At 31.7% G+C, this 14,832-nt stretch overlaps 2 protein-coding genes and 1 long non-coding RNA gene across 12 annotated transcripts in view; 1 reads left to right on the plus strand and 2 right to left on the minus strand.

The window, feature by feature from the left end:
• LOC127726340 (calcium uptake protein 3, mitochondrial-like) overlaps positions 1-14,832 on the minus strand; it is a 91,584-nt gene that overhangs the window by 28,029 nt on the left and 48,723 nt on the right. The window lies entirely within an intron of this gene.
• LOC127726355 (uncharacterized) lies at positions 838-1,699 on the minus strand. Of its 3 annotated transcripts, none has more exons than XR_007993508.1 (3): positions 1,246-1,699; positions 1,072-1,203; positions 838-897 (listed from the first exon to the last, which is right to left on the minus strand). It is a non-coding gene; the product is annotated as an uncharacterized LOC127726355 (long non-coding RNA). The 3 variants fall into 3 exon arrangements; XR_007993509.1 differs by lacking the exon at positions 838-897 and adding an exon at positions 920-963; XR_007993507.1 differs by lacking the exon at positions 838-897 and adding an exon at positions 987-1,029.
• Positions 1,702-14,832, plus strand: part of LOC127726347 (uncharacterized) — a 70,223-nt gene continuing 57,092 nt past the window's right edge. The window contains exon 1 of one of the 2 annotated variants that reach the window (XM_052233711.1): positions 1,702-1,718. The gene's annotated coding sequence lies outside the window, so the exon portion shown is untranslated. Of the gene's footprint in view, positions 1,719-9,595; positions 9,708-14,832 lie in introns of those variants that run through there. The other variant, XM_052233710.1, reaches the window with a different exon arrangement.

A 14,832-nucleotide genomic window follows, 5' to 3' on the forward strand; every position in this document is an offset into this window, starting at 1 on the left:
AAAACTTTGATCACAGATGACCTCAATATTTTCTTTCATATTTAGGTCATATTCAGTGCAGTTTTAGGATGATTGGGTTCAAATTAACCGCATAATTTGTTTTATGCATCATTACACCGTCTTAGGGATTCAAAAGTTGACCAATATGTGATGGAAATTATAGACTAAACCAAAAAATGCTGATGCCGAATATTTTATCTACTTAGTACAATTATGATGAAAGCTTTTAATTCTTATAGTTTTAGAAAATATTTCAAGTAACTCCGACAGTATATATTTCAGACCTCTCACTAGAGACTGATTTCAAAACCAATTTATACAATAGTCAACTAATTAATCTAACAAGTGATTATAAAAACAAGACAAAATGAAATGAGTAATCTTTTATATGTTATGAATATTATGTGAATGTCTTTTCAATATATCTGTGACAACAAGATGTACCCTTCCATGTTCTAACATGGCTAAAATCCATCAGTCTGGTATATCTTTATCAAAGTCAAATCAGTATTTTAACATTCCTGAACCTGAGAATATGCTATGAGTATGATTTATATTGTTCAAATGCCATTTAGTCTTGATGACAGATTTTTATTTCAATGTAACCACTATTATACTTGACCTCACAGGTCCCCCTTTTAACATCATGCATTTTATCAAAATGAGGTACAGTTCAACATTTGAAAAAATTAAATACTTTAGTTACAGAATTAGCATTAATTTTCTCATTTATTTAGGTAATGCATTTTATCAAGGTTAAAATTACAAACACGCACTTAATTCATTTAAAAAAAAAAAGAAAAGCCTAACAGTATATAGAAACCATGGAACCTGACAGTATATAGAGTGTGTGATACCATCGACCTGACAGTATATAGAGTGTGTGATACCATCGACCTGACAGTATATAGTGTGTGTGATACCATCGACCTGACAGTATATAGAGTGTGTGATACCATCGACCTGACAGTATATAGTGTGTGTGATACCATCGACCTGACAGTATATAGAGTGTGTGATACCATCGACCTGACAGTATATAGAGTGTGTGATATATAGAAACCATCGAACCTGACAGTATATAGAGTGTGTGATACCATCGACCTGACAGTATATAGAGTGTGTGATACCATCGACCTGACAGTATATAGAGTGTGTGATACCATCGACCTGACAGTATATAGAGTGTGTGATACCATCGACCTGACAGTATATAGAGTGTGTGATATATAGAAACCATCGAACCTGACAGTATATAGAGTGTGTGATACCATCGACCTGACAGTATATAGAGTGTGTGATAAGTTTTATTTCTGTACTTTGTCTGTTTCCTTACTACAAGAAATCCTTTGTTATACTTCACATCTTCAATGTATAAAAAGTACAATGTAGTTAACCTTCTAAATTCCCCAAGTCGATATTCTATTGTAATGAAAACCTTGATTTATTCCATGAATTTCGTTCCTGTTTGTGTAATACAAATATTGTAATTTTAGTTCTTTATAAAATCCAATAACATTTTGATCCCTTCCTCGATATCTACCTTATATTCTTCAGTGTTACAAATAATTGGAAGTATTGGTAATCATCACTATATATATACATTTTATACATAGATGAGGTAAATTTCATTCCAATTATAAACTTTACGCAAGTAATTTCCATTTTAATCAATACAATATTGTAATATTTTGAAGCAACAGCTAAGGCGGCAGTGTGTAAGTATACGAAGTTTTTTGTTTTTAAGACATATTTTTACACCATGTTCAGGTAACTATTTGAATACAAGGGGCCTCAGTGGCTGAATGGTCTAAGTAGTTCATAGTGAACACCACAGTGAGGTAGTCTGAATGGTCTAAGTAGTTCATAGTGAACACCACACTGAGGTAGTGAGTTTGAACCAATAGATCATTCTATTTGGATACATTTCATCAGCTTATGAAATTTTTTCCTTCCTTTAGACTTATGAGGTGTTATATGTGATTTTCTTGGTTGACTTGTACAACAAATTCCACATAATTTGGACAAAAATCTGTTGGTCCTTTGTACGGTATTGTACCTTGTTAGGTTTATAACTAGTGGACTACCCTGGTCTTTAGTTATACCCTTGTCGAGATTTATAACTAGTGGACTACAATGGTCTTTAGTTGTACCCTTGTCAAGATTTATAACTAGTGGACTACCCTGGTCTTTAGTTATACCCTTGTCAAGAATTATAACATATCCTTGTCAAGATTTATAACTAGTGGACTACAATGGTCTTTAGTTATACCTTTGTCAAGATTTATAACTAGTGGACTACAATGGTCTTTAGTTATACCCTTGTCAAGATTTATAACTAGTGGACTACCCTGGTCTTTAGTTATACCCTTGTCAAGATTTATAACTAGTGGGCTACTCTGCTTTTTTTTATTTTACCATTGTCAAGATTTATAACTAGTGGACTACAATGGTCTATAGTTATACCCTTGTCAAGAATTATAACATACCCTTGTCAAGATTTATAACTAGTGGACTACAATGGTCTTTAGTTATACCCTTGTCAAGAATTATAACTAGTGGACTACCCTGGTCTTTAGTTATACCCTTGTCGAGATTTATAACAAGTGGACTACAATGGTCTTTAGTTGTACCCTTGTCAAGATTTATAACTAGTGGACTACAATGGTCTTTAGTTATACCTTTGTCAAGATTTATAACTAGTGGACTACAATGGTCTTTAGTTATACCCTTGTCAAGATTTATAACTAGTGGACTACAATGGTCTTTAGTTATACCTTTGTCATGATTTATAACATACCCTTGTCAAGATTTATAACTAGTGGACTACCCTGGTCTTTAGTTATACCCTTGTCAAGATTTATAACTAGTGGGCTACTCTGTTTTTTTTTATTTTACCCTTGTCAAGATTTATAACTAGTAGACTACAATGGTCTTTAGTTATACCTTTGTCAAGAATTATAACTAGTGGACTACCCTGGTCTTTAGTTATACCCTTGTCAAGATTTATAACTAGTGGACTACTCTGTTTTTTTTTTATTTTACCCTTGTCAAGATTTATAACTAGTGGACTACTCTGTTTTTTTTTTATTTTACCCTTGTCAAGATTTATAACTAGTGGACTACAATGGTCATTAGTTATACCCTTGTCAAGAATTATAACATACCTTTGTCAAGATTTATAACTAGTCGACTACAATGGTCTGTAGTTATACCCTTGTCAAGATTTATAACTAGTGGACTACAATGGTCTGTAGTTATACCCTTGTCAAGATTTATAACTAGTGGACTACCCTGGTTTTTAGTTATACCCTTGTCAAGATTTATAACTAGTGGACTACAATGGTCTGTAGTTATACCCTTGTCAAGATTTATAACTAGTGGACTACTCTGGTCTTTAGTTATACCCTTGTCAAGATTTATAACTAGTGGACGACAATGGTCTTTAGTTATACCCTTGTCAAGATTTAAAACTAGTGGACTACCCTGGTCTTTAGTTATACCCTTGTCAAGATTTATAACTAGTGGACTACTCTGGTCTTTAGTTATACCCTAGGTTGTACATAACTAGTGGAGTATTCAATATTTGTATTATGCACCAATAAGGTTTGGGAAGAATAAGGGGATTGGTACTGTTTTGTATTGTACCCCCCAAGAAGGTATAGAACTAGTACCTTTATTTTTCTTATTTCCTGTTAGATACAGATAAGGTGAACAATCCCTTGTATTATATTGTAACCTTCTTTAACACTAAATATACATAGCACTTAAGCAGGGTAAACTTATTTTCAGACAGTGCACCTCTTTGTTCCTGCTTCCAGACCTGGATTAGAGCTTTATAAACATGAACTATTAGTTTTGATCCTAACTGAAAATTGTGTTTCAATCTTAAGGGGTCTAATTTGTGCTATAATTTAAGACCCCTTAAAGTTCATTCTTTTTACAGAGGTCAATATTTAATGACATAAATCATTACAGGTTTGAAACTAGATTGAAGCAGATAGCTAGGTTGCATGAATAAAAAGTTGCTCAAAATATCAAACACAAGTTTGGTTTTAGGAGGAAACTTCTGGTCATTAAAACTGGTATCTATTGGGGATGCTTAAAAAAATGAATTTTGTGGAGACTAATTTGAGTATAAATCTCTATAGTAATCAACTAACTGAAATATGAGAAGTGAAACAAATTAAAATAATTCTTGATCAGTTAGACATAGCTGCTCAGATCATTAAATAGAGGGTATATAAGTAAAGATTGGTGAGGTATGTAATTTGATTCAAGTAATTCTGATTTTTAACTAGATAACACATAAGTGTACTGACAATACATATGATAGATAGAACCAAATCAAACACTGTATATTATCATTTCTATTCAATAAAGTTATGGACCAGAGTATACCCAAACCACAAAACATAATCATCAATCTTTCAACAACAAAGTCTTTTCACCAATGCAATATTACTCGACACATTCTACTGTTTCCACTTTCTATCCACTCTCCGACCCTGAAGTACCAAGCAATATAGTTATAATTGAAAACCACTGGCTGTGTGTGTAGATTGAATCTAAATGAGGGTAAAACCCATCTATCTAAACTTATAATTCATTTCTATGTAGGCTTTGTAGTCATAATCTGTAGGTAGAAGTTTAAAAGTAAGAAACATTCCATGGGCACCTGAGAGAAGAGACATCCTGGAGTTATGCCAAGCTTCAATATCTATAAATCAGAAATATTGAAAAAATTAACTATAAAACAGATAACAATGGGGATGTCAAAATAATTAATTTTTTTCAAGCATTTTTGATGGCAGGAAACATGGTTGACCATGGTAGGAAACACGGTTGACCATGGCAGGAAACATGGTTGATCATGGTTTACCATATTTGTTGATGATGAATAACAAAAAGCATGATTAACCATCTCCATTAGACCATGTTTGACCAAGGTTGACCATAGTACAACCATGGTTGGAAAGTGCACATTTATAGAGGACACCAAAGAATATTATGAATCAGTTCTTTAAATTTTACTCTTGCATTCACAAATCTTTTATGACAAACTATAAGATCTGAAAAGAGAAGTGGACTTTTAGCAATACAAGAATATGTATCCATAAGGCACCCTTCCTAAGTCACACTATTACATTGCCATGATCAGATATTTTACTTCCAATCCTCACATTTCCTATGCATTTCAAATATGCAAGCTATGAATTGAATTTTGACAAAGATCAATAGTTATAAATGAAATTTTAAAGATCAATTTAAATCCTTTCTTTCGGCAATTCATTTAATATTTGAATAACTAATAAAAAATTCAAAATACTCAAGTAAATAGCTCTTATCATGAATTAAAACAGTCAATTTGTTCTACAATTACCAGAAGTTTAAATAGTACATTTGAACCTCTAATTATGTTAACTTATAGTCCCTCAGTTAAGCACCCTAACGGAAGTTCATGTTTTTGTTTTAGTTCGACCTTTTGATATATGCATATTACTGTCTTTATGAAAATCTATAAGGCAGAACAACTTATCAACATAATGTGGCTGAAAAAGACAATTTCTAAATGTCTTTTGTGTCTTTTTACTGTTTGGTTGCTGTATTATTGACCCACATCGCCTTTCATTCATACCAAGAAATCATAACTATTGTTTAAATGTCTTAGTTCTTTTAGTATGCACTGAGACTCGATGCAGATATTGCACTGAAATACTAAGGTATCTCAGCTGTATAAAAACACTGCATTATATAGAGAGGTTGAATGGAAGAAAGCACTACATATAACTTTAAGAGGAAAGGTGCAAATCCATGCTGCATCCTACATGCTTTATTTAAAAAAAATATTAGCACCCTTATTATTATATGATTGTATGGGAATCAATGCTAAAACACAATGTCATGGTAAATTAAAGGCAGAAAGTACCAGGTTAGTGTTCAGAACAGAGAAAAAAAAAAACATATTTAAAGTTTTTGTGTAAATACATTTTTTGCCACAGCATGTGCTGTTATTTTTAAGATATAGTATCTGTAAATTGTCACTGAATTAATCGTCTTGGTTGGTTCCAGACTAGAGCTCAATGGTTTTAATGTAGTGAACTGTAAAAGTCAATGTTTAATGCTGTGCTTCTGACAAAAACATCTATAGGCATGCTGATAGAAGCCAAGTCAGACAGTTCTAAGATAAGGTTGTGATAATTTTCTAATTTAAGATTTTGATAGAAATTCCAGTTTCTCAAGGCTCATTACAGAGATGTTAAGTTATGATATTTCTTTAATAACCTTGAATCAAATCATTTTATTTGTGGTTTTCTGCTTCAATATTTAACTCTTTCTAAAGTCACCACAGAATTTCAAGCAACAATGCAAACCAGGTATTTTTATGAATGGGAAAGAATTTTCCAGTGTGAAAATAATGACTGAATTTTGTAGATCAACTTTAATTTGACATATACAATATTTGCACCATAAAACCATACTTATGTAGACAAAACAGCAAGTACAAAGGAGTAACAAGTGCATCAGTCATACTGCAAAACTCCTTCCATTCTCAACTCATTTCTTTTCTTAGCATGACCCCAAATCCATTATTATCCCTAGATATGAATAACTACCATTTTGAACCTTCTATTGGTTTTTTTCAGTGGATATAATATGTTTAGACAACAATAACACAAGAATGATGGTTATATCTGCAATTATCAAATCACTTTACAAACAGAATTCTATTTTGAAAAAGATTTTAAACAAGAAAAGTTCTAATTTGTTGTTATTCTTATTCTTATTATTCTTTTTCATTTCTTTCATCTTTTTTCTTCTCTTTTATTTTTAGCACCCCAATGATTTCAACACATAAGGCACTCATTAGGCCCCCATCCCCCCCCCCCCCCCCCCCAAAAAAAAAATCTGTGTGTTTATTGTACATTTTTGTAACCTGCTGGAAAAATAGGATTGGTCGGCAAATTTATTTTTTTTAAATTTCATCAGCAAACCAGGATATATTCTTATCCTGTTCTGGAATCAGATCCGGTATTGTGTTTACCTTATTTTCATTGAACGGCCATTTGTCAAAGTTGTTTTTGTCAGTCATTATGTTTTACTTGGTTGAAGTTGTTTTTGTCAGTCATTATGTTTTATTCGGTTGAAGTTGTTTTTTGTCAGTCATTATGTTTTACTCAGTTGAAGTTGTTTTTGTCAGTCATTATGTTTTACTCAGTTGAAGTTGGTTTTTGTCAGTCATTATGTTTTACTCGGTTGAAGTTGGTTTTGTCAGTCATTATGTTTTACTCGGTTGAAGTTGTTTTTGTCAGTCATTATGTTTTACTCGGTTGAAGTTGTTTTTTGTCAGTCATTATGTTTTACTCGGTTGAAGTTGTTTTTGTCAGACATTGTTTTACTTGGTTGAAGTTGGTTTTGTCAGTCATTATGTTTTACTCGGTTGAAGTTGTTTTTTGTCAGTCATTATGTTTTACTCAGTTGAAGTTGTTTTTTGTCAGTCATTATGTTTTACTCGGTTGAAGTTGTTTTTGTCAGTCATTGTTTTACTCGGTTGAAGTTATTTTTGTCAGTCATTATGTTTTACTCGGTTGAAGTTGTTTTTTGTCAGTCATTATGTTTTACTTGGTTGAAGTTGTTTTTGTCAGTCATTGTTTTACTTGGTTGAAGTTGTTTTTGTCAGTCATTATGTTTTACTTGGTTGAAGTTGTTTTTGTCAGTCATTGTTTTACTTGGTTGAAGTTGTTTTTGTCAGTCATTATGTTTTACTTGGTTGAAGTTGTTTTTGTCAGTCATTGTTTTACTCGGTTTTACAAATTACTTGTTGCCAATTTTTGGCAGGAAGATAGCGGTTGAACAAAAGAAAACATTTGCTGCATATAAAGAATAATACCAATGAAAATATAATTTGCCCAATTTTCAGTGAAAAAAAAAAGTCAGGGTTGGCTCTCTAAAATTAAGGTCAGTCATAAGATACAGTAAACACATATTTTGGTTGTTTTTTGGGTTTTTTTTTTGCCTAGTTTAATATGGTAACAAATATTTTGTAGGTATGGATTTCAATGTTGAGAGAGCTACTTACTAAATCACCCATTATATAGAACATTATCTCAGGTATATATACAATAACAAAACATTTCAAATGTCCAACTTTTTAAACTTAAAGCATTAAATTTCACAATTTAATTTTTCTTACGACTTCAAAGTGAAATTATAAGGATACGAGAATGTTAATATCATGTTCAAATTACATTCTCAGTAGGCTCAGACCCTACACCAAAATATCTCAAAGTAAGGAATTCTACAGCCATCCCATAATAGTATTATCTCAGACTAATGTTAATATCATGTTCAAATTACATTCTTTTGTCATAAGCTCAGTTAAGGCTCAGACCCTACACATAAAAACATCTCAAAGTAAGGAATTCTACAGCCATCCCATAATTGTATTATCTCAGACTAATTGACTCCTGAAATAGTAAATATACAAAAAATTAAGCAAGAGTATATATTCTTTATGCCAGAAAAAAAGACATGGTTAAAAACTGAAAGCTATCAATGTTAACCTGTTGCTACAAGATAATGCCTTTGATGAATTTAGGTCACACTGAAGTATTTCGAATTTATTGCACAAATTTCATCATTCTATCTTTATCATGTTGTTGTTTGAAGCATCCATTATAGTTTAGTATATTACATTTAAGTCTACATCAACTGCTATCCAAATCCAACAGCTAGTTATTATTGGCGGAGGAACAGGAGTGGCAAGGAAATAAACACCCACCTTCACCAGGATAACTGACAATCCTAGTCAATTAAGATCGGAGTCAAATGTACCTGTAATTTAAGAAGATTGGGGAATTTGGCCCTCATTAACTATGAAAGAATAGAATATTTTTGAAACTAGTTTTGGTCAACAAGCTACTGCTAAGTTATATATCACTGTATCGCTTCAATATGAACTGGATTAGCAATAGGTCATTGATTTCAATGAAGTGCTAAATATGTTTCACCAAGAATTAGGTTACTGTATCAACAGGGCTGAAGATGACCGGTCAGTAATTTTGTTTAATCTTCAACTGTGATATTGCATGCAAGTCAAATACATGTATTTCATGAATGGTCACTTAAGAGACCTTGGTAAAATGAATGCTTTCTTCAACAAATGCAATGTGTATATCTAATATTCATTTTAAATCCTAACCTTTCCTTATAACGGATCATAAAATGTGTCCTTGGACCAAAGCGTTTAGACCGATTGGATCATACCTATATATAAATCTATTTTTACCTTGATAAACCAGGTATTTTAATCAATTTCTAAAGTAATGTATACCAGTATAACCTTACATAACATAGTTCTATGGGAAATATCTTCGGTATGTCATTCATAAAGTCACTTTCTATAGTAAATACTCATTAATCTCAAGGTATCAGTTAACCAAAAATTTTATAATTACACTAATGTCATTCAGTCACACAAGTGTCCTAATTCAGACAAAAGATGGACAAAAACAACTTTCATCAACTTTATTTTTAGCCTTTTTCACCTGTACAAGAAATTACCTGAATTTATATTTATCTTAAAATATGTTATTAGAAGCCAACTTTCATCAGAAACTCCCTTAGGGTGAAAAGCTGTCCTTAAATTGAGTGAAAAGCCATCTTCATTGAAGTTTATTCTATATTTCTGCAGCAGAACATTCAAGGTAGGCTTTAACTTAAAATGTATATCCATATATGATTTTTATATTTCAATAATCAATTAAACATAACTTTAATCAAAATTAGTGAAGATAATATATTTAAAAAAAATATTTATATTCAAAGCACTTTTCAATTAACTGTTAGCTCCATTTTAAATTATGCTGACTTGGTAAAAAACCATCTTAACATTTTTACCTTTTATTGGTACATATTAAAGTATATTTCACTAAGTTATGATTGGTGACAACCCAACCAATAACATATAAGTATTTTAACCATTAGTTTTACAATCAACAATTTTGCTAGACTTCAGAAAAAGGCTATTGAATTACATGTACATGTTCTGGTGTTACATGGTATTACAATAAGTCCTGCCCACAGTTTTCTGTCAGAAAATAGATTTAAGCTTTAAAACAGTAACAATATGAGCAATTGTTTTGAAACATTATGATTTTAAAGTTTTTAACAGTTTAAGGAGTATATTGCCAGTTAACATTATTTAAGATAATGAACAGTACAAGTACAGCTTGAGTAATTTTTTGTAACAGTTAGATTTAATCTTATGAACACTGAATTATGATTTTAATTTTTTTTCTTCATTTAAACAGTTATAATTTCAGAGGCAGATTTAGGGGGGGGGGGGGGGGGGCTCTTTTGTGGAAAAAATTTGATTAATTATTTAGGGAATCACTGATGCATGACTGGAGCAGGCCCCCTCTTATGGCAGTCAGTGAGCCCCCCTTATGAAAATTTCTGGATCCACCACTGAATCTAACAAGATTTTGTAATATTCAGAGTCAGGCTGGTAAAATTTTAGAATCTGTGTAGAGCTACCCGTGTTTTATGTATCATAATGAACTCTCACTGAAAAGTAAGACACTTTAATCCAGTCAACTGAGGTCAAAAAAGGATAAAATTAGGCAAAATACCAACATTAAACTAATGAAGCCTTAAAATGATACAGAAACATCAAAGGCATACCTGACTAAATACACAGGTGTATGACATAACGTAAGAGACATTAATTGGGGGGAAATTACCCCCCTTTAATTATTTCAGTAACCACTAATGTAAAGACTTGGTCAACAAACCATGTGGACTGTTAATGGATAATATTAAATGTTTATTTTGTTAGTTGTGTATATGATTCATGCTCATTAGCAGAGTTTGTGGTAGAGTGACAGGTGTGTTAATCTACAATAAAACTACTAACATTTCAAAATTTACTATTCATATGTATCAATCTGGTATAGTTTGTATTTAAAGGGTCCTCAAGCTCAACATATAAAATCTATCAATCATACCAGGGAAGAATTTAAGTGAATTTATCCCAAAATCTTCTTCCCTGATAAATACTTGCTCTAAATAACCTGACTGGTACAAAGTGCAGGACACTGTCAATGCAACATCAAGACTTTTTGAGACAGAAATCAGATGTATGTACAGATGGATCATAAGAAAAAGAGGCTAGTGTATGTTTTAGTCTTAGATACATGATTGTGTTATTAGTTGTTATTGGCTTAAGCTTTCAGTAACTGTGAATACTCTCAGATCTGTACTTTGTGTCTTTAGTGTTTTTGTAAGTTTTTTTGTGCTTTGTATCGATATGATCAGTTAAGCCATTTTCAACTGATTTTTATAGTTTGCTCTTAATAGGTTGTACTGTTACGCCACTGTCCCAGGTTAGGAGGTGGGTTTGACATCCTCAGACATGTTTAACCCACCACATTCTGTATGTGCCTATCCCATGTCAGGAGTCTGTAATTCAGTAGTTGTGGTGACCTACAGTTGTTAACTTTTTCATCATTAGGTCTATGATGGAGAGTTGTCTCATTGGCAATCATACCACATCTTCTTATTTTTATTTTTACACTTCTAATACTTCATCTATCAACGATACATAGGTCAAACTTGAAGGTATAACTATAATACAATACTCTGAAAATGCCAAAAAATAGTATTTATTCAATCCTTTTCAAATATAGTGGTACAAAATCATTTAGGGAGCACTCATATTTTTTGCCCATTCAACAATTTAAAATCAAAAAGTATAAATCTTTCATTTATATTTAGATATGAGCAAAAGCCTTATGCAACAAGATGTGTAATACACAAGAATAAAAATATCATTTTGGATATTGTCCTACATATACATGAAATACTTGCTACTGAACATTATACAAACAACAAACAATCAATGATTTTAGGCAGTATCTAATATCTAAATTTGCACATACAAAAAAAGGTCCATGAAAAATGTTTACTTTTATAATTATCTGTAAATAACGAGGCTTTTTCAATAACTAAGTGACATTAAAAATATAATGATATGATGTTGTTAATTAAGAAGGTCAACTGTATATCTTTGACCAAAACAATTGTATTCCATCAACAGGACATTTAACTTTCATTCATAAAAGTGAAAAAGAAGAGCATCTAACTTATAGCTAGAGGACATAATACTAATACTACTAAATCATGTTAGTATCATATCTGACAAAGGAACTGTCGCTACAATAACCAATTACACACAATCAACTTAAAAACTACCACTTTCATTGATAACTCCTGAAATCACTGGTTAAAATCTGATAAAATGATGAATGAGTGCACTTCTGAATGAACAGATTTTGTATCGGAATGTTTAGGTCAGGTGGAGCATCAGAATGTTGGTGTTAGCCATATGTTGGAGTTTGAAGACAATTATTGACCGGTGTCCACCAGGGACGAGTTCCATAACAGATGGTCTGGCATCTGTCCTTAAACATTGAACTGAGAGAAAAGGTTCACTCAGGACGAGCTTACTCATGTTTGTCATTCATCAAAAACTTTTATTCATGAGTTATCAAGAAGTTTAAGTATCAGTGTGTTAAAAAAAAAAAAATCAATTTAAAAAATGGTTGTAAAGTAACAAATTAAGACAACATTGAAGTCCTGTAACTTCCTTTTTTAAAAGGAAGTTACTGGACTTCAATGTTAATTAAAAAGATTAAATTAAAATAAAAGATTCATACCAGAAAGGTCAATACAGAGACTTTTCTTTTGATTCTGATCACAAGTAAACAAAACAACAGTCACCTCACCAACACTGAACAGATTCATACCACAAAGGTCAATACAGAGACTGTTCTTTTGATTCAGATCACAAGTAATCAAAACAACAGTCACCTCACCAACACTGAACAGATTCATTCCACAAAGGTCAATACAGAGACTGTTCTTTTGATTCAGATCACAAGTTATCAAAACAACAGTCACCCCACCAACACTGAACAGATTCATTCCACAAAGGTCAATACAGAGACTGTTCTTTTGATTCTGATCACAAGCAATCAAAACAAGTCAACTCACCAATACTGAACAAACTGACCAGTCAGCTAATTATCAATATAAATGTTCTTTTGAATAAATGAGGGTCCTCCCTTTAACAAAACCAAATGGAATATAAATTTAAACTACAATAAAACCAGTTCCATTAACTGTCCTTTTACTTTACCTTAAATTTCAAATTTTCTTCCACATGAATGCAAGAAATTTGTACATCTTTTTTTATTTGGCTTTGTTATCAAGTGAACAAATTTTCAGGCAGTCACATATATATTAAATAAAGGAAAAATTTTATCACTTCTTAATCAAATAATGCCAGATAATATTTTCCACATGATAAACTGTTCTAGGTAATTTCATCTTTTTAATTATTTTTTCTTAAATAATTTTCCTTATTCAAAAGAAAATTTCATGTGAAGAAAACATTTAAAGATCATCTTCATATATGAACCTTGATTGTTCAGTGCATTCTTCTTATTTAAGATACATTTCTGAACAGACTTGCATTTCAGACCACCATGGCATCATGGGATACTATTCAAGGTCATATCATCTGTCAATGTTGAACAATTACATAATTATGACAGGCAATATCATTATATTGAAAGAATATAGATGACCCTGATTGACATTTGAACTGTAATGTATTGAAGCACACATCAGCAGTATCTCAGTAATGTTACCCTTAACATTTAAACTAATAAATCATAAAGAGGTTTTTTTGTGAAATTCTTTACCATAATTTTGGCTTTAAGCTGTCACTTTGAATAGGTTTACTTCAAATTAGAAAATCTGACCAAATTTTAACAGCACAGGAGAAAATAAATGAGAAACATCTCTCCTCCACTAGTAATAAGTGATCCCGACACCTGCTCTTACAATTCTATAGGCCACTGCTTATTAACTTCACCTTCCACAAATCATTGTCTCTTTCCAGATGAATATTTATAAGGTTTGCCAAGGGAATTTGATGCTGGACCGATTAATTTTCACAATACTCATTTAACAGGTAATTTTCTGTTGGCCTTCTGGGCTATAGCCAAACAAGTGGCAATTTGGACTTGAAGTATTCTACTTTGACCCTGACTCATGCCAGTTGACCTTTACTGTATTAATCTTTTATCTGCATAATTGGTAAGGGTTTTAAAATCTTTTCAATGCATAAACTCCATTTGTGGAATTAAAATAAGGCCCTTTTAAATATCAATTGATTCCTGATTGATATCTGGGAATAAAGCCCTGATAAGGTAAATTTCACGAAATTACTGTAGTGTTGAAAACAGAAGGGATATGACAATAGATTTAATATACATGAATTAAAACTTCCACTTTTAAATTGGATAAGAACCCATTGAAATGAGAAGGTCGATATATTGTTTAGGAATATTTATTTTAATATAAACAGTATCAAGTTTGCATAGGAAGGAAAATGTGCCTTTTTGGCTGCACAGGCTGAGCACTATATACTTCTGCTAACTGGGTTAATTTTCTTTTGTTTGTTGTTTCTCTACAAATCCTCTTAATTTTGACTTAAAATAGTGGTAGGATTTCAATGAAACTTCCAGAGAATCTTTAGTATGGAAGTATGGAATTGTACACTCACTTTTTTTTTATATCTATATGTAAATGGGGGGGTGGGGGGGGGGGGGGTTAAAAATTCAGATTTTCACATGGGAATATTAGCAAAAGTCATACAATAATAAAAAAATATTTCTCAATAAATTAACAAAATTAATATACAATACAGATATATACTTGCTGTCTGTTCGATTTTCAAACTATTTCTTAAAAGATTAAGCT

This window comes from Mytilus californianus, unplaced genomic scaffold, assembly GCF_021869535.1.
Source record: "Mytilus californianus isolate M0D057914Y unplaced genomic scaffold, xbMytCali1.0.p SCAF_17, whole genome shotgun sequence".
NCBI lineage: Eukaryota > Metazoa > Mollusca > Bivalvia > Mytilida > Mytilidae > Mytilus > Mytilus californianus.